The following is a 23,345-nucleotide window of genomic DNA, read 5'->3' as shown; positions in this document are numbered from 1 at the left end:
TTTGCTTAATTTGCTTTTCCAAATTGAGATTTGTTGTCCACTGGCTCCAGTCTTCCAACTGGTTAACTAAGTCTACCTCCAGGGTGTGAAAGGAGAGACTGGTCCCAATCCAGGAGTATTGAATTTTTCCTCGCTAGTGTTATAGGTGACACAGAGTCACTCTGAATGTCCTTAAGAGAATGTGATGGCACCTCCCCTTTCATAAGGAAGTGGCTTAGTGTCTCCTGGAGGTCCAGAGGTTAGCCAATTTTTTTAATGGTAGGGGTATGGTTAGATAGGGACTTTGTTTTCTAGGAAAGGAAATGTGATTCCTAATATTTCATGTTTTGAGTATCTGAAAAGAGATATTGTCTATAAGTAGGCTCTGGAAGAGAAGATGGGAATGGATGAGTACTAGATTTTCCTTTCTGGTTTTGGAAAATAAGGCTCAGTGCCAAGATATACTTACTAGGAGATAAGCCATAGCTCCAGTGGCATAATTGTTTAGCACATGACATTTATAAGGAGATCATAGGATCCTGTATGCATACAGTCTGGGGGAGGGATCTATGGTAAAAAGGGTAGATAGGGGAAAATGTAAAGATATATGCATAGTTTAGCATTTACTTATTTATTTATTAACTTTTACTTTAGTTTCAGGGGTACATGTGCAGGTTTGTTATATAGGTAAACTGTGTGTCATGGGGATTTGGCAAGCATAGTACCTGATAAGTAGTTTTGCAATCCTCACCCCGACTCTCACCCTTCACTATTAAGTAGGCCCTGGTGTCTGTGTACTCAATGTTTAGATCCCACTTATAAGCCACAATATGCAGTGTTTAGTTTTCTGTTCCTGCATTAGTTTGCTTAGAATAAAGGCCTCCAGCTCCATCCATGTTGCTGCAAAGGGCATGATCTCATTCTTTTTCATGACTGTGTAGTATTCCATGGCATGTATGTACCACATTTTCTTTACCCAGTCTACCATTAATGGCATCTATGTCAATTTTATGTCTTTGCTATTGTGAATAGTGTGGTGATGAACATATGGGTGTATGTGTCTTTATGGTAAAATGATTTATATTTCTTTGGGTATATATCCAATAATGGGACTGCTGGATTAAACGGTAGTTCTATTTTAAGTTCTTTGAGAAATTACCAAACTGCTTTCCACAGTGGCTGAACTAATTTACATTCCCACCAGCTGTGTTTGAGCATTTCCTTTTTTCTACAACCTCACTAGCATCTGTTATTTTTTGACTTATTAATAATAGCCATCCTGACTGGTATGAGATGGTATCTCATTGTGGTTTTAATTTGCATTTCTCTGATGGTTAGTGATGTTGAACTTTTTTCATATGCTTGTCAGCTGCATGTATGTCTTTTGAAAAATGTCTGTTCATGTCCTTTGCCCACTTTTTAATGGTGCTGTTTGTTTTTTGCTTGTTAATTTGTTTACATTCCTTATAGATTCTGGATATTAGACCTTTGCCAGATGCATATGTGCAAATAGTCCTTCACATTCTGTGAGAGATATTTCTCCCCTCTGAGAGATATTTCTTTCATTCTGTCTGTTTACTCTGTTGATAGTTTCTTTTGCTCTGTGGAAGCTCTTTAGTTAATTAGGTTTCATTTGTTAGTTTTTGTTTTTGTTACAATTGCTTTTATTTTCTTCTTCATGAAATCTTTGCCAGTGCCTATGTCCAGGATGGTATTTCCTAGGTTATGTCCCAGGGTTTTTATAGTTTTAGGTTTTACATTCAAGTCTTTAACCCATCTTAAGTTGATTTTTATATATGGTGTAAGGAAAGAGTCCAGTTTCAATCTTCTGCATGTGGCTAGCCAGTTATCCCAGCACCATTTATTGAATAGGGAATCTTTCCCCATTGCTTATTTTTGTCAACATTGTTGAAGATCAGATGGTTGTAGGAGTGCAGCATTGTTTCTGGTCTCTCGATTCTGTTCCATTGGTCTATGTGTCTATTTTTGTACCAGTACCATGCTGTTTTGGTTACTGTAGTTTTGTAGTATAGTTTGAGGGTGGGTGATGTGATGCCTTAAGCTTTGTTCTTTTTACTTAGGATGGCCTTGAGTATTTAGGCTCTTTTTTGGTTCCATATGAATTTTAAAATTGTATTTTCTAATTCTGTGAAGAATGTCATTGGTAGTTTGATAGGAATAGCATTGAATCTGTAGATTGCTTTGGGAAATGTGGCCATTTTAACAATATTGATTATTTCTATCCATGAGCATAGAATTTTTTAAAATTTGTTTGTGTCATCTGTGATTTCTTTGAGCAGTGTTTTGTAATTCTCATTGTAGAGCTCTTTCACCTCTCTCGTTAGCTGTATTCCTAGGTATTTTATTCTTTTGGTGGCTATTGTGAATGAGATTGTGTTCTTGATGTGGCTTTTAGCTTGGATGTTGTTGGTGCATAGAAGTGCAACTGATTTTTCTACATTGATTTTGTATCCTGAAACCTTGCAGAAGTTGTTTGTCAGATCTAGGAGCTTTTGAGCAGAGTCTATCAGGTTTTCTAGGTACAATTTTTTTTTTTTTTTTGCATTCAAAATACAGTTGTAAATAGATATGGCTTAATTATTTTTACTCCTTTTTAAAACAGGAAAAATATTCAAGCAGTACAAAAGAGAATACAAATATCTGCCTACAAGCTCTTTCTTTGAAAGTTCCCATCTCAGGTGGAATCACTATTACCTTTAATCACTGTTATATTTTTGTGAATCCTTCCAGAGATATTTGTGCATAAAAATATTTTGTTTGTTTTACACAAAAGGATAAATGTTAAAGATGCTTCTAGAAGAATACATTGGGTGGTCCTTATTAACCTTATAAACATTTATGATACATGACCTCAATATAAGCTCCCCTACGTGGTACTTGATGATAAGAAAAAACCTTTTTATTATGGATATAGTTACAAAACTTAAAATCTGCTAAAGAGAAAATAATCTAAGAATAATGGTTATTAAAATGTCCATCACTTGTACCAATGTGTTTCGAAGCATATATTTTACATTTGTTTTTCCTAAAGCGTCTCAGTGATATGCTTCCCTGGTTACCAGGTAATAGACAAAATGAGAATAAAACTCTCTGAAGAACTGAAATGGAATTATGTGTTATTGCAGATTTTCTCCGCAGATGGCATTCATTGTCACCAGTTTCGTTAGGGCAATTTGGAAACTCAGAGGCCCTGAATATAAAAGATAATATATATTTACTGGATAGCTGGTACTTTCCTCTAAGTATGTCTTTATCTACTTACAATTATGGTATACTGTCTTCAAAAAACTGAATTTGGAAGATAAATGGTAGAGTTAATTTATTAGCAATAACATTTGTTGCATGTAAATATATAAATTCTGGCAGGAGTGCTGTGAGAAAGAGGTATAAAGACAGTGATATTTTTAAAAAATGAGACCTTGTTCTTAAGAGCAAGTCAAAACACAAGTCTCACAACTCTACATTCAGTATTTTTTTGTTAAAAAAAGTTTTCCAATCATTACAACAAAAAGCAGGTAGGGGCCAGGTGCAGTGGCTCATACCTGTAATCCCAGTACTTTGGGAGGCTGAGGCGGGCGGATCACAAGGTCAGAAGATTGAGACCATCCTGGCTAATATGGTGAAACCCTGTCTCTACTAAAAAATGCAAAAAAATTTAGTGGGGCATGGTGGCGGGTGCCTGTAGTCCCAGCTACTCCAGAGGCTGAGGCAGGAGAAGGGTGTGAACCTGGGAGGCAGAGCTTGCAGTGAGCCAAGATCCTGCCACTGTACTCCAGCAGCCTGGGCAACAGAGTGAGACTCCATCTCCAAAAAAAAAAAAAAAAAAAAAAAAAACAGCAGGTAGGAGTGGGGAAGTAGCCTGGAGAAATGGAAAATGCTCTGCGGTAGAAACAGACTTGAATTGTTTTCCCAACTTTCCTTCCACATGTACAACCTTGATCTTGACTAGTTTTTCAACCTCTTCAGGTGTCAGTTTTTCTTTGTCAGGCTGAGTAGTAATCTCTCATGTTCTTTCAAAATCCAACATTCTATCATCTTAGGAAGGAACTTCAAATAATTCATTCTCTCTTCGTCTCAATAAAAACTGCATTTGACATTGAAATTCTTGTTCAATAATCTATTAGGTCAAGATTGTTAACTGTATTCTTCAAATCCTTCATATTCCTTATATCCCTTCTAATTTAATGTCTGCTTGTTCTATCAACTATTGATAGAGGTGTGTTAAAATCTCTCACTATGATCGTGGGTTTTTCCACTTTTCTTTTCAGTTCTTTATACATATTTAAGCTAGGTTGTTAAGTTTATGCAAATGTTAAATTGTTTAATCTTCCTGGTGAATTAAAACTTTATATATGAAATGTGTCTCTTTACCTCCAGTAATGACTTTTGCATTAAAGTTTACTTAACTGACTGATTTATGGATATATTAATGTATAAGATATATCAATTTTTGGGCTCACATTTGCATGGCATTTATTTTTTCATGCTTGTACTTTCATTGTTTCTATATTCTTATGTATAAGATGTGACTTTGTAAGTAGTTTATGTTTTTGTTTATTTCTGCCTCTATAACAAAATATCTCATACTGGGAAACTTACAGAGAACAGAAATTTATTTTCTTACAATACTGGAGGCTGGAAAGTCCAAGATCAAGGCACCAGTAGATGTATTATCTGGTTAGGGCTGCTTTCGGCTTCCAGGAAAGCACATAGTGGAATCTGCAAATGGTGTGTCCTCATGTGACAGAATCAGAAAGGCAAAAGGGGCCACTTGGTTTCCTCAAGTCCTTTTATATGGATACTAATCCCGTTCATAAGGGAAAGTCTACATGAGTTAATCACACTCTAAAAGCTTCACCTTCTAATAGTATTACATTGGATCTTACGTTCCACCATATGAATTTGGAGGAACACATATATTCAAAACATAACAGCTTATATTTGTGTGTTTTTGGAAGTCTGCTGTGACATTTTTTTAATTGAATGATTTAGTTCATTTACATTTATTATAATTAGAGGTCTAATTAGGTTTCTATCTTACTATGTGTTTTCTATTTGTATCATGTATACTAAGCTCTTGTTAACTTTTTTTGTGCCTCTTTTTGTTTTATTTTAAATTATTTTTACCTTTATTAGTAGTTATATATACTTTTACACCCATTTTACTGTTAAACGTAGGTATTATAACATGCGGCTTTGATTTACTGAAGTCTAATATAAATTTTGCTTTTACCACTTTTTTGACAATGAGAGGATCTTAGTATATTTTAACCCCATTAAACCTTCTTTCAACTTACCATTTTCATTGTTATGATTTATGTTTTGAACTTCTGCACTTCAATCTGGGACATTTTTTTAGCCTAAAGAATACCTTTCAGTATTTCTATTTTTAAAAGTTTGCTGGTGGTGGCTCAATTTTGTCTGTCAAAATCTTATTTTTCACTTTAATTCTTAAAGGATAGTTTGCTGACTATAGACCTCTAGATTGGTAGTCAATTTTCTCAATTTCCACAAAGTCTGGACAAAAAGTAGCTGGTTTAAGTTGTAACAGGAAAGTAAAGGAAAGGTTCTTCTTACAGAAATTATTGACCGTGATGCAGAATGTCTTATAGCATATTCCACAGACTGCTAGTTCCATGGGCTTCCCTAACAAAAAAAGGACTCCATAACCTCATAATCTCATGGAAACATGCAACCTCTATCTCACTTGCTGGAATTCACTGTGCATTTTAGACCTTGAAGAGGCTGCTGTTATAAAATCCATTTAACTTTTTTAATTCAGCATTCCCCAAAAATATTTGATTAGGAAGCTATTGTTCCGGGTAAGCACTAATAAATATTTCAAGCATCTGGTGATATAAACCATGCATTTTGGGAATGCTTCTTTCAGGGTTTAAGGACGCTATAGCTCTGGGGTGCAAATAAGAATTCCTTACTGTGTGAGGATTTTGTTTGTTTGTTTATTATTTGTTTGTTTTTAAAGTTTAAGCTATTCTTTGTCACCTGAATACTTTAAAATCTGTTGTTCTAGTTTCTGGCTATGGATTGTCTTCCATGGAATTCAGTTTCATGATTGCTGTCACAAGATAGCATGGCTAGTAAATACAATCAGTTCTGATGCAACTAGGTAAAACCCTTATAAATTCAGATTTGCACTGAGTTAAAGACATTCATAATCTGTGCAGAGAGGGGCATCTTGATAACCCTCATGTCACTTTTTTTTTTTGTAAAATAAAGAAACAGGAAATTATATTTACTATACTCTGAGGACTTCATTAATTCAGGAAGGGCATGGGGGAGACAGTAAATCGACCTTATCTAAAAAATCTGGTGGGATTTATTTATGAAACAATATATTGCTTCCTGATTTTTGTTGTTGTTGTTGTTCAGGCACCTGTGACCCTTTCATTTAAGGCTTCCTGCAAAATGGGACATTTTCTTATCATCTTGCTCTGCTTTCCTTTCTGTCTTCAAGCCCAGCTGGCAGTAAGATCTGATACTAGAAATTACCACTAAAAACACCCCAAACTTGTCGTATCCATCAGATCCCATACAGGAAGCAGAGACTCTCAGACTAGGTGCACACGGACAGTGTTGCTGGTGACCTTGAGTGATTAGAGGATCTAAGAAATGACTTTAGGCACCTCAGCCAACAAAAGAGCTGCCTCACATGTCAAAATGTGCCAGTGTGGCAGCCACTAGCTTCCATGTGCTCTTCTTTCCTTGAGAATTTTCAAGGAACTCAGGAAGCAAGCCCTTGTTGCAATCCCCTTCTTATCTTTGATGCTGCACGCATACAGCTCTGACACGCATTATATTATTAGTTCCTACTTTCTCAATTTTAATTAAAAACAGAAATGAATTATTTTAATCTACCATTTTTAAGAGTCGGCATTATTGCATGTGATTATCCATTGAAATAGGGTTGGCACAGAAAAATAATGATATTTAAAATATTATCTCTACTATTTTAGTTTGCTCTCCCAGCAAATCTTAATTTAGTCCAAAAATCTCTTTACACGTGATCCTAAATAAATAGGCATTTATCTAGTGGATCAGGAATCTAGATGTTAACCTTTTGAATGTTATTTGAGCTGTCTTCTGTCATCAAAAACCTTAAAATCTTTTGGCATTTACAACTGTACAGTTTTTTTTAAAACCCACATACAAATAACACAGTTTATAAGTAGAGTGGCTATCTGGCTCTGTGTTTTGCTCAGGACAGTCCTAGTTTATCCCTACTGTCCTGCGCCAATCATGAATAGTAACCTCTTTCACTTTCAGAAGGGTCTTGGTATGGAGAATAAGATATATGGTTACCCTATTTAAAATAACAATTTAATCCAATTGTAGGAATTATTAGGAAACAAAGAATCAGTCATTTTGGTACTTAAGGAAAATAGAAGTTTTTGATTCATCCATAAACACTTTCAACTAAGTTCACGGTTCTGATTGCACATCAGAATCACATTTATGCCACTCATAGACCAACTGCATACAAATCTCTGGGGTGGAGCACAGGCATCAGTTTTTTTTAAAGCTTCAAGAGAATTCCAATATGCAGTTAAAATTAAGAACCACTGGGTTATATAGCTTGTACATTTAAACTGGCTTTTGGAGGGATTATTCAAAGATGTTTTAAATAAATATTTTTTAGACAGCATGCCTATCTGATTTTCTAATTTATTAAATTAGAAACTTGTTAAGTATGTACAATAGACCAAATCAATAAATGCTTTTGAAGCAACTACTGTAAGTAATTGATCAAATGCCTTAGTGGCCAATTTAATCACAAAGATCATTCTAAAAATTCAGCTATTTTTGTGTTCCCGGTTTTTTGCTACCTTTCTGCTAATAGCTAAATAAACATTTAGTGGTGAATGTGTATGTTGGAACTCTGCTTTTAAATGGTTGATGCAGTTTCTTAGTTAATATGGATAAAAGGCAATTCTAGAGATGAATATTGTCTTGATAATTGTTAAAGTAACTTACAGGAAATTCAGGGATATCTGGTGGCTCAAAAGATTCTGTAGAGAAATAAACAGTGATGCATCGAAGTCTTAGTCCATTTGGTGATGCTATAATAAAGAACCTTAGACTGGGTAATTTATAAAGAACAGAAATTTATTGCTTAAAGTACTGGAGACTGAGAAGTCTAAAATCAAGGCATTAGCACATTCTGTGTCTGGCAAGGGCTTGCTCCCTGCTTTAAAATGGCACCTTCTTGCTTCATTCTCATGTAGCAAAAGGCGCAAAGGTGGAGCCCTCATGACCTGATACCCACAAAAGGCTCCAACTTTTAATACTATCACATTGGATATTAGAATCTGACGTATGAATTTGGGGAAGACACCAACATTTAGAGTGTAATACTGAACATTCATCACAGTGTAAGATTTGTTAGCCCATAGGAATGGAAGCTACAGATTTAACAAAGGGTTTAGGGATGTCTTATTGTGGGGGACAAACAATAGCATGAAGACTTTTATCTCGATATTTCCTTAAAGGTACCAAGAAAAGATAGCTCCCCAGGATGGACCTTACAGTGAGTTGGGAAAGAAGAAATTCTGCGCTTCCAGTTGCCATACAAACTTGTTACATTCTTCAGAAGAAAGGAAGAGTCTTCAATATTAAGTTTTTACTGTTTAAAATAACTCTTTACTATTTAAAAATGATTTTATTAAGCTTATGATTAATTCACAGCCCCTGTAAATCACTACTTTTATTCTGTATGTGTTTAACATATTACTGCTTCATTTTTATTTTGATTTAAAGACTGTCATCTTCTCTTTACTCTACTCAATTATTACACTTTGAAGAAACTGACACATTACACAAAGTTCTCCATAAAGAAGTCAAGGTCAGTTTGTTCTACAATTTTTTAGAGTAGATGATGTTCTATAATAAAATTTCCTCTGAGATCTTAAGGTGAAAGTGTTGAGCTGTATTAAGATTACATGACTTCAAAAATACAGAGTAAGCATTTGAAAGATCTCAAAACTCAAGATAATGTACCATATGTTAATAGGAATTTATCTCAATTCGAATATGCTTTTAAAAATATAGAAATTAATTTATTTGAAGAATTTATTTTAGCAAAAGATGCTTTTGGAAGATCAGTTTTACCCAAAGCATATATGAATAAGCTGATTTTAGCCTATTTCACTTGTGACCTGATATTCATATAATCAAATACATAGGCCTAAGGATGACTTACTGGGCCCTGAGATTTTGAAAATGAATGGTTGAAAAATAAAAAATACTCTAGGACAATTGTTCTCAAAGTGTGGTTGCCGGACCAGCAGCATTGGGATTACCTGGGAACTTATTACAAATGTAAATCCTTGATCCTCGACCAAGACCTTCTCAAGTCATATCTCTGGTATTGTGCCTAGCAATCTGTTTTAATGAGCCTCTAGGTGATTCTGATGCATCCTAAAGTTTGAGATTTCTAGGGATTGAACTGTGAGGTTAGTGAGATAAGGAGGAAACTATTTGGTAAAGCTAGATGATGTGGAATCTTGACTAGTTTTACTGTATCTCTTTAAGAATTCATTTGTAGAATGCATTTTAAAGACCGTATGTGCCCATGGATGGTTATAATTGCTTATTGTTATAGAACAATGGGATAATTTTTATGAGCAAATTTACATGTAACTTATGTGCATCTGCTTCATCTTGCTTAATTTCTTTCTCATTTCTCTCAATGAATAAATGTAGTTTACATTTTAACAATAAATATCTAGCCAACAGCTGATCCTTTGAATATCTCTTTTGCTTCTATTTAAGTTATATGGATATTTATAAGTTTTTTTAATTGAATAGCTCATTTCTTAGATAAACCCTCACTACACGGAGCAGTAGTTTTATGTGATTTACTTCTAATATCAGTTTTTCCTAGATACATAATAAATATACATAAACATATGTGTATATTTTATGTAAATATACATTAAAAATATACAGTATCTAGCACATAGAAAGCATATCACCCAACAAAATAGACAAAGCTCTTGCCCCTATGGCCTTACTTTCTAGCAAATATCACATAATATAAATCAAATTTATAAGTTAAAGTCATAAGAAATACTTAAACTGATGACCTTTATTTTATTGTGATAGACCCTCTTAGTACTAATAGTTTCCATGTGTCATCTGGGATTATTTATCTCTTAGTTATAAAGGTGACATTGTCAATAATCTATCTTTGAGGATCTGTCTGAATCTCTCATCTGAGTTCCTATCTGTACTCTTTGGCCCCATGTATCCCGTAACTGTCCTCTGCTTCTTTGATCAGTATTTTTAACTATAAGTTCAGCAATGGTAGATTCAAATAATTTACAATAGATTCAAAAGGATTCAAATAATTTACAATAGAAATGCCATCTGAGTCCAGTCATTTTTGGCTAGGGCTTTTCTGTGATTCATGTGTCAGGACCAGGGAGAAGAAATGCTTGATAAATATGTAGATGCTTAGGGGGATGAAGAGAAGATCTACAGCACTTAATAACTTCATCTTCTCAAGGATGGGCTCTTTGTCTCTCTAGAAATTGTGATTTTTTTGTGACCTTTAAAATTCCTGCTTTCACATTATGAAAGTGATAACGTGATTTTGTTTTCAAAGAATACTCACTGCCTGTCCTGGAGTTTCATATGATTGTTTGTCTGCATATGGTGGATCTAGTGAGGACCTGTGGTCTTTTTGAGTCCCCGAGGCCTCATCCCACCTGTGTCTTTTCAAGCACCCCCTTGAATATTTCAAAGGAAATCCACCATTAATTGCAGGATATGGAGAAATTCTTCCATTATTACTGTATTTGAAATTATTGTTTTTCTCAATTCCAAATACTTTGGTTACATTCTCCCTCCCCCATAATCCTAGCATTATGAATATTTCTTATGCACACTACTTTTGATCAGTATATTCGTGGTATATAATTGTCTTCAGGGAAGTTGAACAGAGACCCTTGTGGGTAAAGACTATACAGAGATACCCATGTGAGGACTGTACAGTCTTTTTGTACAGAGACTGTATGGAGATGATCTGTACAATAGTGAGTACTGGGTGAAGAGCCTTTTTGACAAAGGTAGCACCTGAGCCAGCCTGGATGGAGGATAGTGGCTGGGAAAAAATTTCCTTAACTGGAATGTTCCAAAGTAAAGAGAATTGTTTTTCAGCAATATAGTCCACAAGAAAGGGAAAACTGGATTAATTTGTCCAGGTTGAGCCCTTTAAGAGCCTTAAGTACTTGAGACAAGCAGGAAGCTAGTGCTAAACAGTGCCTCAAACCAGGTGGGCAGGAGAGTCTCCTTCCACAGGTTTTTCCTTAGATGACCCAACAAAGTGAACTGTAAGAACCACAGGAGTTAAGCACTCAAATCATTTTGTATTTTACTTAAACTCTCCTATATTGTCATTTGGGTGTTGGATTTGTATAAGCATCACCTGACTAATGAGGATTTTGAGATTTCACCAGTGGAAATTCCTTTCAGGAGCAGAGTACCTAAACCAGTAGATTTGGCTTTTTCCCATGCCAGCTGGATTCCAAGGTAGGGAGCTACTCTTGGGCAGACCCATTTCCCACTCCTGTTCCCGGGTCCTTGTGTGACCTTGGATAAGAAGGTGGGTAAGGATGGGTGGTGAGGACAACATAGAGTTAATAATTAATGGACACCTAGTGTCTGCATTCGGGAATGGATGGGAGAATGGATGCCTTCTTCAGCTCCCTCAGTTCCTTGGGATGACAGGTGGTTGACTGTTAGGCCCTTTGCTGGCAACTTCTTTCTAATCATATGTACTTTCTACTCCATCCTTCTGCTGACATTTTTACCTGCCTGCAGAAACCACAATTAAGGAGTTTATAATATTTTGTAGTTATAAGAGGATGAGATTCTTACAACTTGCCTATTGTTTAATTTTTCAGAAATCCAACCTTTGGCCACCTTCTTTGTAACATACATATAAACCTATAGGATGGCCTATATAATAGTATGCATATGTTTAAACATCACACAAGATAGCTTCAAGGGGGACTGAGTTTCATTTTATATTGATACAGTCTGTAAGAGAACTATTTTACAATTACTTGCTTAATAGGAAAAAAATCTGTAAATAAGGAAATAATTTTAAGTTCTGAAATGTAAACAATAAAGTTTATGTGAGTTGTATACAGTTATAATAGGATTCTAAGTATTGCAGAGTTGTAGGATACGTTTAGAGCTAGAAGTAAACTCAGAGCTCAAAGCCAATCATCTCATTTTTCATAATATAAATTTTGGTTGTGATTAATATCTTTCTAAACACTGGTAAGAAAACAAACCCAAAATGAACATATGGCTCATAAGTGCAATTGCATAACTACTCTGAAATATTCACCTGTTAGAGTAAACTGAAAACTGAGTAGTATTTATCATATATTCTGTAATGTTAGCTATTTTAAAGTATGCCCTTTAATCCTTCCTGAACAAAGTTTTTTTGTTTGTTTGTTTGTGTTTTAGGTGGGATCTTTCTCTCTGTATTCATGCTGGAGTGCAGTAGCCTGGTCATAACTCACTGTATCCTTGAACTCCTGGGTTCAAGTGATCCTCCCACCTCCATCTCCCGAGTAACTGGGACTACAGGGGTGCAACACCTTGCCTGGCTATATTTATTATTAGTTAAATTTTTTTTGGTAGACACAGAGTCTTACTGTGTTGCCCCATGCTGGTCTTGAACTCTTGGCCTCAAGCAATCCTCCTGTCTTGGCCTCCAAAAATGCTGGGATTACAGGTGTGAGCCATTGCACCTGGTCCAAACTAAATTTTATTATCTCAGTTTTACAGTCTAATCTCTGAGCCATACTCATTTACATATGTTTGGAAGCAACTTACTCTGGTTTACAAGGTACACAACTAGAAATATAGGCAATCCCTACACGTAAAAAGGTCATAATCCAAAACTATTTGAATTCGGAAAGCAATTCCTTATAGGAATAATGTTAGAAGTGTCGGTTAAATTCCCAGTTTATCCTCCAAAATTCCAGATTTTTCCACTTGTGATCTAGTTGCAGTTCTCATTTATGGCAGAATTAGAAAGCAACCGGTTGCCACCCAAATACTTAGTGAGAGATGATTTGTTTTACATTTTGGTGCCTGAGTAAATTTGGGGATGATGAGGCAGTAGAGGGCAATGTCTGCTGAAACTTCTGTTAGAATTTCTTTGTGTCTTTTATCTCATAGCTTTTCTTTTCTTTGATGTAAATGTGTAATTGGTATACTTTTCTTATGCTTATTTGCTATAATTAGGCGGTTGTGTTTATTTTTCTCACAAATTGAACAGAGAATGTAGGAAGAGAAAGATAAATTTATATGAGATAAAAGGGCAAGAATTAGAAAAGAATTAGGAAAGGAAATGTAAAAGGTTGCTGCCTGAGATAATTTGAAGGGGAGACGTGTTTAGAGGAGAGTGGATTATTTCTCTTTGAAGAAGAGTTAAGGAAGTGATGAGGGGAGAGACATGGTCTTTAACAGATATGTAAACTAACCACCAGGTGGTGCCATCATCTAAGGACAGCTTAGTTGCTTTTCAGGATGTGCTGAAAGCTTGCTGTGGGTGCAAAAGTTACACAGAGTGGAAAGAGTGAGGTAGGGACCTTACAGCTTCCTGTTCTTATGTAAGTTGTGAAAACCCTGTAATAAGAAGCCTAGTCAGTGTTTATTAAATTAGTGAGTGATGACTTATCAGCAAGTATTTATATTTTATCAAATTCGATTAAAAAATATTTTTAAAACTTCTTTAAATTTTTTTCTTCTCTTTAAAAGAGGCTTCACTGTTTTAGTTATCAATATATAAGTAAAATTAAAAATTTGTAGTCTAACTCTCTGTAATTGTTTTAATAGAATTATTATTTTTATGTGACTTTCTGCATGGCTTTTAAAAAGTAGTCTCATATCTAGAGAATCCTTTCATGAAAGTTTGGGACACCATGCAAAAGGTACAGTCAAAAAGAACAGAAAAGAAAACTAGGGAAAGATTAGTGATCACAAGGTGAAGGGAACACAAATTTTGAGACTCAATCAGATGGAAACACCAGTTTCTTTAGGGATGAAATAGATATAGTTAAAAATGTGATTGTTGGTTGTACGATTTGCACTTAAAAGTACTGAGACTTGGGAAAACCATGAGATGTTTACAAACTAATATGAGGCAAATGGGGATTTTCCTAAAGTGAAACAGAAGACGGATAGATCTTGACTATCCATTCTGTCCTATTTTAAAGGGAAAAATAAAAGTACTTCTTTGGTAATCTCTAAAAGTTTTTGTCAGAATATTTAGAATGTGTATGCCTATTTTTACTGTAATTGGTGTGAGACCATATGAAAATAAGATATAGAGATAAAATAATTTATTTTTGTTAGTGATTTTGTGATGTGGAGTTTAAATTTGGGGAATGTTAATTTTCTGGCATTAATCTAACACTGAATCTGTTTTTCAAGTCAATAAGTAAATAGCAATTGTACTTAGAAAATGATAACAAAGAACTTCCAACAAAGGAAATAAAAGGCTTTGTCAGCATGAAGAACTAAGTTTATAGCTACTTGACCAGACAAAGGATGAACCCTCATTTAAGTTTCTATTGATTGCAGAGTAGACCATCAATAAAAGAAGCTTTTCCAAGGAAGATAATATAACAGCAGGAAAAACATAATTTTGTGCCTCTAACCTCAAACTCCATCCACATTAGTGGCAGTTCTTTAAAAAAAACCCGCGAGTATTCCCACTGCTTTCCAACTAGTGTGTTTCTTAAGAGTATTGTGAGGAAGAAAAATGCCACTGGGAAATGAGAAAGCTACGTGTTGTCCAAACCTGAACTTTCTGCTAGATCTCATGCCCATATTTGCCTTTGCCTACTGGGTGTCTTCACTTGGAATTTGCACATGCATCTTTGAATTGTTATGTCTGAGACATTTCTTATCACTAAGGAGTTTTCCAGTGGATATTCTGATTATAATGATTTATTTTTTGGTTTCTTGTTTGGATTGTGCTCTGTACACTTCCTGCTTCTTCTTTACACTATTGCCTACCCCATTCCCACCTCACCCCAGCCCACCCTTGGGTTACCATGTCTGGGATCCTGTGCTATCCTCTATTTTTGCCATTACAGCTCTTACCACACCATTTGCTTGTTAATATCGTCCACTGGAATGTAAGCTGTGTAATAGGGGGCCAAATTTACTTCATCAATCACTGCATCAGCAACTACCCATGCCTGGCATATGTTAAATCAATAACATTTGTTGAATAAAACAGAACAAAAACTTCATATTTTTGGCAAAGAATTGGCATAAAGAGCACAGCAGATACAAAAGGCGGACGGGATTAATCTTGCTGCACTACCAGCCCCTCACTGCCAGTGGAGGAGAATGAGGGTGGGTTGGGTGGAGGCAGATGAAGAGTGAGAGGTGGGAGGTGATGGTGGTAGTGGAGACAAATGACACAGAAAATCAGCTTCTTCCTGGTGAGCAGTGGAGCTTTCCCCGACAACCTCCCCCCACCCCTTTCTCTTCCTATTCTCTCTAGTTCTAATTATCACCAGCTGGAGCCACTTAATCCTAACAGTTTACATGTTACTAAAGCATCTGTGAGAATGCAGTGCAGGCTTCAACTAGCACCAAAACAATTTTTTTTTCTGATTTTGCTTGCTATACCTTTACCTCTTAGAATTTATTAATCTGAGGTATGGAAAAAATGACACAAACTTCATTATTTATTAGAGATATGAGTCTGTCTCCTTGTGGCACATCCCCAAAACTGGTCTCATCTGGGCTTATCCTGAATTGCATTTAATGTAGTATCACTATTTAATTTATGGATTTAAATTCCAAAAAGTTAAGGACAAAAATAAATGTATATATGCATCAAGATGCCTGTCTGTCTATTCTCCTGAAAGAAACCAGAAAGGGGTTTATGAGGACCAAATTCATGTGAAAAAGCCATTTCGTGAATTAGGTAGACAGTGTTCAACTTGTAGATTTTGACATTTGGATATTTAAGACTTTGGAAGACATTGGAAATTAGTTGATTTGCCCATCATCTTTGAACACATAGAACTACTTTGGTGCCTACTCAGCCCTTCCTCTCCCTGGAGTGCCTCCCCCACATCCTTTGCCTGGGTACATTCTGTGTGAACTGTGAGACTTATCTCAGCAATCACTTGAGCAGTCTATCCCTGCCGTCTACAGACATTTCTTTAGCACTGTGTCCACTGCTGTTCCTCCACACTCCCATGCTCTGTTTTCATGGCACCATATGTCTCTTCAACCAGTTCTCCTCAGAAACTCTGGAATCTTTCAGAAAACAGCCTGAGAATTTCTCTCTGCTGGATGAGTCAGGCAGTGCTGACCCTTCTCACAAAATTTATCATCAGTGCCCAAAGAGAGTAGAGCTTGACTCGCTTCCTTCTGCTCTATGCATTCTAGTTCCCTTTTAAATATTGTGCTAGCCCCAGCCTCAGCCGCAGCCCTCTTTAGTATTAAGAGAGTGCCTATTGGCCAGGTATGGTGGCTTATGCCTGTAATCCCAGCGCTTTGGGAGGCCAAGGGGGGACTTGAGGCCAGGAGTTTGAGACCAGCCTGGCCAACATGGCAGAACCACATCTCTACCAAAAATGCAACAAAACTAGCTGGGCATAGTGGCACACAACTATAGTCTCAGCTGCTCAGGAGGCTGAGGCACAAGAATCATTTGAGCCCAGGAGGCGGAGGTTGCAGTGAGCTGAGATCCCACCACTGCACTCCGGCCTGGGTGACAGAGCTAGATTCTGTCTTGAAAAAAAAAAAAAGATGGTATCTGTTGAGCACAGCATGTCTCAATGAGTGGGCTCCTGGACTTTCCTTCTGAGAGAAAACTAAACAAGCTGTTACAACCTGAATGTTTGTGTCCCACCAAATTCGTATGTTGAAGTCCTACCCTCCGATGTGATGGTATTTGGAGGTAGGGCCTTTAGGAGGTGATTGGGTTTGGATGAGGGTAAGCCCTCAAGATGGAATTAATGTTCTTATAAGAAGAGGAGCAGATCAGAACACATAGAATTACTTTGCAAAGTAGTTGTTTGCAAGGTGAGGACATGGAGAGAGGTGGTCATCTGAAAGCCAGGAAGAGGGCCCTCACCAGGAACCAAATTGGTTGGCACCTTGATCTTAGACTTTACAGCCTTCAGATCTGTGAAAAATAAATATCTATTGTTTAAGCCACCCAGTCTATGACATATTGTAGCAGCCTGTGCTAAGACACAAGCCAAAGCTCACTTTTATACAGCATTGGAGCACTGCCTCCAGGGTCAGCTGGCCCAGGTTGGAATGCCAGTTCCTCTCTGTACAACTGTGAGACTTAGGGGAAGTTTCCTAACTTGTATGTGTCTCAGTTTCCCATCTGTAAAATGGGATTGATAATTATATCTATCTATACAGTTGTTAATGAGGAATAAATGAATGAATCCATATAAAGCACTCAAAACTGTACAGGGCACAGTAAGAGCTCAACACGTGTTAACCTCATTATAGTTCAACCTACAGCTGAACTTGGAGCAGCACTGATTCTGATGAATGTGACCATCATCACTCGCTCCTGGCCTTCTTTCAACTCTGTTGACATTCCTGCATCCTGGGATATACAACGCATACTCAACTGTAAACTCTGCAAGCCTGTTGCATTGTGGAGGAAGCAGCCAAGCAGCATGGCTCCTGGGATAGATCCCTCTTCCTCCCACATCTCTCTGAACACTTCTTTCCTTAGTAGCCTCACACAGGCCCACAATTTAAAAATTCTTATTTCTTCCCAAATACTAGAAAAGTGGTTGAAAGCACATGTGTCCCAGCTACTGTTCTAAAGTTCACATCTAATCATGCCACTTACCCTGCTTGAAAACGCCTTTGATCTCCCGTGGGATAAAATGTAAACTTCTTAGAATGACTTTCATGTATCTTTCCTTATTTTGTATTCCCGCCATCTCATTGCATTCCTTCCCATTGCCCTTCATTCTCATACTCGCACACCTCTTACTTTGTTATCTCCATGTCTTCTGCACCCTCTCTCCTCTACTAAGAAAGTTCTTTTGTTTGCCTGGTAATCTCTTAGTGTCCTTGAAGATTCAGCTCAAAGGTCAGCTTTTGGCCGAGTGCAGTGGCTCATGCCTGTAATCCCAGCACTTTGGGAAGCTGAGGTGGGTGGATCACTTGAGGTCAGGAGTTCGAGACCAGCCTGGCCAACATGGTGAAACTCCATCTCTACTAAAATACAAAAATTAGCCGGGCATGGTGGTGGGTGCCTGTAATCTCAGTTACTTGGGAGGCTGAGGCAGGAGAATCACTTGAACCCGGGAGGTAGAGGTTGCAGTGAGCCGAAATTGTGCCACTGCACTCCAGCCTGGGTGACAGGGCGATACTCTATATCAAAAAAAAAAAAAAAAAAAAAAAAAAAAGTCCCCTTTTATGCTTTCCTTGACATTTTTAGCTGTTCACTTCTCTAATACAATTTTTACACCTACTTCTTCCTGGTTAGGGATCTCCAGTAAGAGAGAACTCCATTTAAAAGTTGACTGCAGTGTCCTCTGTGTGGGAGGAGATAGCATATCACCTTGGAAAGATTATTTTTTTCTGTGAAAAACTATTCAAGAGGCTCTTTTTCATTATATTTTGGGGGTTGAACTTGTTTGTAGCTGCTGCGAAGAATGGTTTTGAATCTTTTCCTAGAGAGAAGTATGTATACCTTTCTTTCTCTCCTATACATTACAGTGTGGCTATATTATTAAATTAACTATATTTTGGTCAATCAGTAAATGGTTTTTAGGAGTGAATGAAATGATTTCTCTCTGTGTTAAATTGGTAAAATTCCATGTGAAAAGCAGTGTTGTATGAAGGCTTTTTCCTAAGTACAAAGCTATAATATTAGCTTGTTATTGTGTTGTGCAGTTCCCTCCTATAATTGTGAGTGTGGAGTTTGCATTTTACTGTTTGTGTTTTATTTACTCTATTTACTGTGGAGATGTTCTTGGCCACACATTTCTAAATCCCTTAGGTTTCCCACTTTATGGCTTTTTGACAACCAACTTGGGGTTTATAAGATATGATATGTACTTTATAATGAAGTCGAACGTGTGTTCATCTCTATTTTTCATTTCAATTATAGTTATCAAGAATCACAAAAATGTACATTGATAAAGTACTATACAATCAGCAAAGATTTTTATAACAAGATATGGAACTTCAAACAGGAGTTGTACGACACAGTGTAATACATGGTGGCATGGTTTTTTGAAATGTGAAAGCCAGATCTTTTATATGCTGTACTTTTCTAGACTACCCCTGGGTCCTCCCAAAAAAAGAAGGGCTGGGGAGGTGAAAAGTAAACATTTTAAGTTCTGAAAATAATTACAGTAAAAAAATGGAGACTACCTAGATAAGATATCTAAGATAAAAAAGCAAAAGGATAAATGTATTTTAGGGGGAGGCTCTAATTCCCATTTCACCATTTGGCTTAATGTCATGGGTGACAATGTCTACCCTATTGTAAGGCTAGATGTGAAAGAATGTTTTCTTTGACAAAAGTGTTCAAAATTAAGTTATTGGAGTTGAGGGAGTCTCATTGAAATGCATTTGTGAATTTTATCACAGAAGGAAATTTGGTCATCTTCTCATTCACCTTTTGGGAAGATGTGGTAAGGAGGAAGGACCTGAACTGATCCACACACTGAAGAATTTGCCATAGACAGAAGGAAGAAAGGAAAACATCTTGAGTAGGGAGATAAAGGAAGGGTATAATATATGGACAAACTGTGGAGGTAAATACTCATCATTCAGGCTTGGAGGATGGCAGGTAGACCAGTTTGATTGGCCTAGATATGTTTGGAATTTGACTGTTTACCTATAAGAGTGGTGGGAGAAGTTGAGACCAGATTGTGAAGTAACCAGAATAGTACCAATATAAAATGTTTATATCTTACTCTGTAGAAAGGAGGGAGGCATTGTTCTTGGAGGGAAGAGATGGTGTCTTATGATTTTTTCCCCTCTGCTGTTTTTAACACAGTACCTGGTACCCTGAAGGCATTCAATAATACTCGAATTGAAGGACTGAGTAAAGAGGAGTAGCTTTCGTGACTCTTAAGTTTCTATCTCCAATGTAGATCTCTTCTTTGGAGTACAGAGTCATGTATTCAGCTGTCCCCTTGACACCTTCACTTGGCTGACCCAAAGGCAATTCACAGTTGATGTGTTCCTCACAGATTTCCAACCAAGACCTGATCTTCTTTAGTCTCTCCTATTCCAGTGAATGATCCTACTATCCATCTAGTTATATAAATTAGAAATTCCAGAGTCAGTCTTAATACATCCTCTTAGCCACCATATCCAATACGCCACCAAGTAGTACTGATGTCACCTTCTAAATATGTCTCAAATCAACCCATTTCTCCCGCTCTTCACTGCTCAGTGCTGCAAGCAATCCACCCCAGGATCGCTGCACTCATTTCTAACTGGTCTCTTTGCAAGCACTTTGATTTTCCTTCAGAATAATCTCTATGCAGCAACCAAAGAGATTTTTTTCTATTGGCAAATATGATTATGTTCCTCCGAACTTAAGAGTGTAAGTAACTTCCTATTCCTAGGGTGAGACCAAATCTTTGACACAGCCTGCTGGTCCTTTACACCATAACCCCACTTCCTTCCCAGGCTTGTTTAGCTTTCCCTTTACCTGCTGCTCTTTCTTTGGGTTTCCACTGGGTCCCAATTTCTTCAGGCAAGTCTTTCTCACCCCCATGACTAGATTAGGTCCTCCTTTGTACGGAGCACCATGCGCCTTGGTTTCATAGCTCCTATTACAGCTGAAACTGTTCGTTAATTGTTTTGTTTGGTTATTAACATTTGTTTTCTTCACAGATTGAGTTCTATGAAGGTAGGGTCTGTTCAGCATTAAATTTCCAGTAGTTAGCACACCAACTGATGGACATTCAATGAATTGAATTACTAATTACATAATTATGTATCTATATAAATTTATATAGATACACATAATCTAGTGGTGGCATGGAAACTGAACAGGTATGTGAGGAATTGGAGACTATTAGAACATTCCCACCATCAGCCAGGCACAGTGGTTCGTGCCTGTAATTCCGGTGCTTTGGGAAGCTGAGGCGGGAGTATCACTTGAGTCCAGGATTTGGAGACCAGCCTGGACAACCTAGCATGACCCCATCTCTTCAAAAAATATAAAATAAGCTGGGCTTAGTGGCACATGCCTGGAGTCCCAGCTACTCGGGAGCCTGAAGTGGGAGGATCACTTGAGCCCAGGAGGTAGAGGCTGCAGTGAGCTATGATTGTGCCACTGCACTCCAGCCACAGTGTCAGAGTGAGACCCTGTCTCTTAAAAAGAAAAAAAGAAAGAAAGAAAAGAAAAAGTATTCCTATGTGGTATGACAAGAGTTTGAGCTGCATCTGTGGCAAAAGCAAGTGAAATCTTGGATGTGGGAGCTATTGTGAAGAAAGTGTTGAATAGAGAGGCAAGAACAACAGAGTGAGCTCAATTTTCTGTAAACAGTGGTAATTTCTGGACATCTGCAAGAGAATTAGCGTGATATAGATGATGGCTACCCTTCTTCTCTCTCTCTCCTTCTCTCTGTTTCATGTGCACGCACGCATGCATACACACACACAAACACACTCAGAGAAGCCTCCAATTTGTGTGTGTTCAGGTGGGACTGAGAAGACTGACGTGGAAGCAGGCACTTCTACACTGTATTTATATTAAGACTGCCCTTTGATTTGCAGCTGTGGCATCTATTTGCAGAGTTTGGCTAATTTTTCATTTTAGATTCATGTTCTTCCTGTTGTTTTAGCTCAGAAATAAACAGCATGCTCAGAGCTATCAGTGAGGAAAGGGGCTGAAAAATCTCAAGTTTGGCGCTATTAAGCTAGTCTGTGATTTGTCAGAGCATAGTCAGGGTCCATCCTCATGGATTTACTACTGCCGGATATCAAGTTCATAAAATGCAAAGTACCCTTGGATTGCTGTGTGTTACAGAGGCCACGATCTAATTCTTATGAAGAACACAAGGGATATGCTAAACAGATTTTTTTCTAACTTTTAAAAACAGTAAAACCAAAACATTATACCAATCTTCTGTGTTTTATTTTGCATATTTTCTTCTAGTCTTTGTACATTTACATATGTGTCTCACAGTTACCTTTTCCATTTTATTTACTATTTTTCACTTCACATACAAAATATTTTCTCATGTTTCTGTACATTCTTCCTAAATATCCTTTTTCATGAATCCATATTTTAACAGATTTAGTTATCTTGATTTATTTTATCATTCTTTTACACTGACTGTTTTAGATTTATTCCCCAATTTTTACTGTTAGATGATGGTGTAGTACATATGGCTTTTTCCTCTGCTAATTTATTTACCCAAGTTAAATTTCCCAATGTGGGAATTCTAAGTTAAATAGTACAGACCTCTTGAACTCTTTTTTAAACGTATTATAATACATTTTTTAATTGACACATAATAATTGTACATGTTTATGAGGTACAAAGTGATGTTTTGATACATATAATGTATAATGATACATCAGGGTAATTAGCATTTTCATCGTCTCAAACACTTATCATTCCTTTGTGTTGGGAACATTGAACACCCTCCTTCTACCTATTGGAAACTATATAATATGTTATTGTTAACCGTAGTTCATCCTACAGTGGCACAGAGCACTAGAACCTATTCCTCCTATCTAGCTTTGAACTCTTGATACATATTGTTAAATTGCTTTCCAAAGCAATTTAACAAACCATTATGTTTCTATAATGTCAAACCATTATGACAATTACATACCAAAAGTATATGAAAGCAAACAAATATATTTGCACAATGTCATATACAATGTCCTTTTTTAGGCCATGTACAGCAAGTGGCATCTTTGGGAGAGAAAGACATAACATTATAAAGTTAAATTTGGGATTATGCTGTGGTTGGAAAAATATAGAAACACAAACGGGAGAAAAGTCTTTGAAGGATGTAAAATTACAGATCAAGAAATGCAAGAAGCTCAGGAGATACTTAAAGATATTAAAGAGATATTAAAAATGGAAAACTAGTTGAGGTTGAGTGCGAGAGCTGCAAGAGAAGAAAGAAGTCTTTTAGGATGAGCTTTGTATTCATTTTCTGGCACTGCTGTAACAAAGTACTATAAACTTGTGTGGATTAAGCAACAGAAATGTATTGTCTCACAGTTCTGAAGGCTAGATGTTAGAAACCAAGGTATTGGCAAGGTTGGCTCTTTCTGAGGGCTGTGAGGGTGAATCTGTGCCAAGC

At 36.8% G+C, this 23,345-nt stretch overlaps 1 long non-coding RNA gene across 3 annotated transcripts in view; it reads left to right on the top strand.

The window, feature by feature from the left end:
• LOC103221188 (uncharacterized) overlaps window positions 1-23,345 on the top strand; it is a 766,285-nt gene that overhangs the window by 112,564 nt on the left and 630,376 nt on the right. The window lies entirely within an intron of this gene.

The sequence above is a fragment of the Chlorocebus sabaeus genome, chromosome 15 (assembly GCF_047675955.1).
Source record: "Chlorocebus sabaeus isolate Y175 chromosome 15, mChlSab1.0.hap1, whole genome shotgun sequence".
In the NCBI taxonomy this organism is placed as follows: domain Eukaryota; kingdom Metazoa; phylum Chordata; class Mammalia; order Primates; family Cercopithecidae; genus Chlorocebus; species Chlorocebus sabaeus.
The sequence above is the reverse complement of the archived record's forward strand: the minus strand, read 5'-3'. Positions and strand labels throughout refer to the sequence as shown.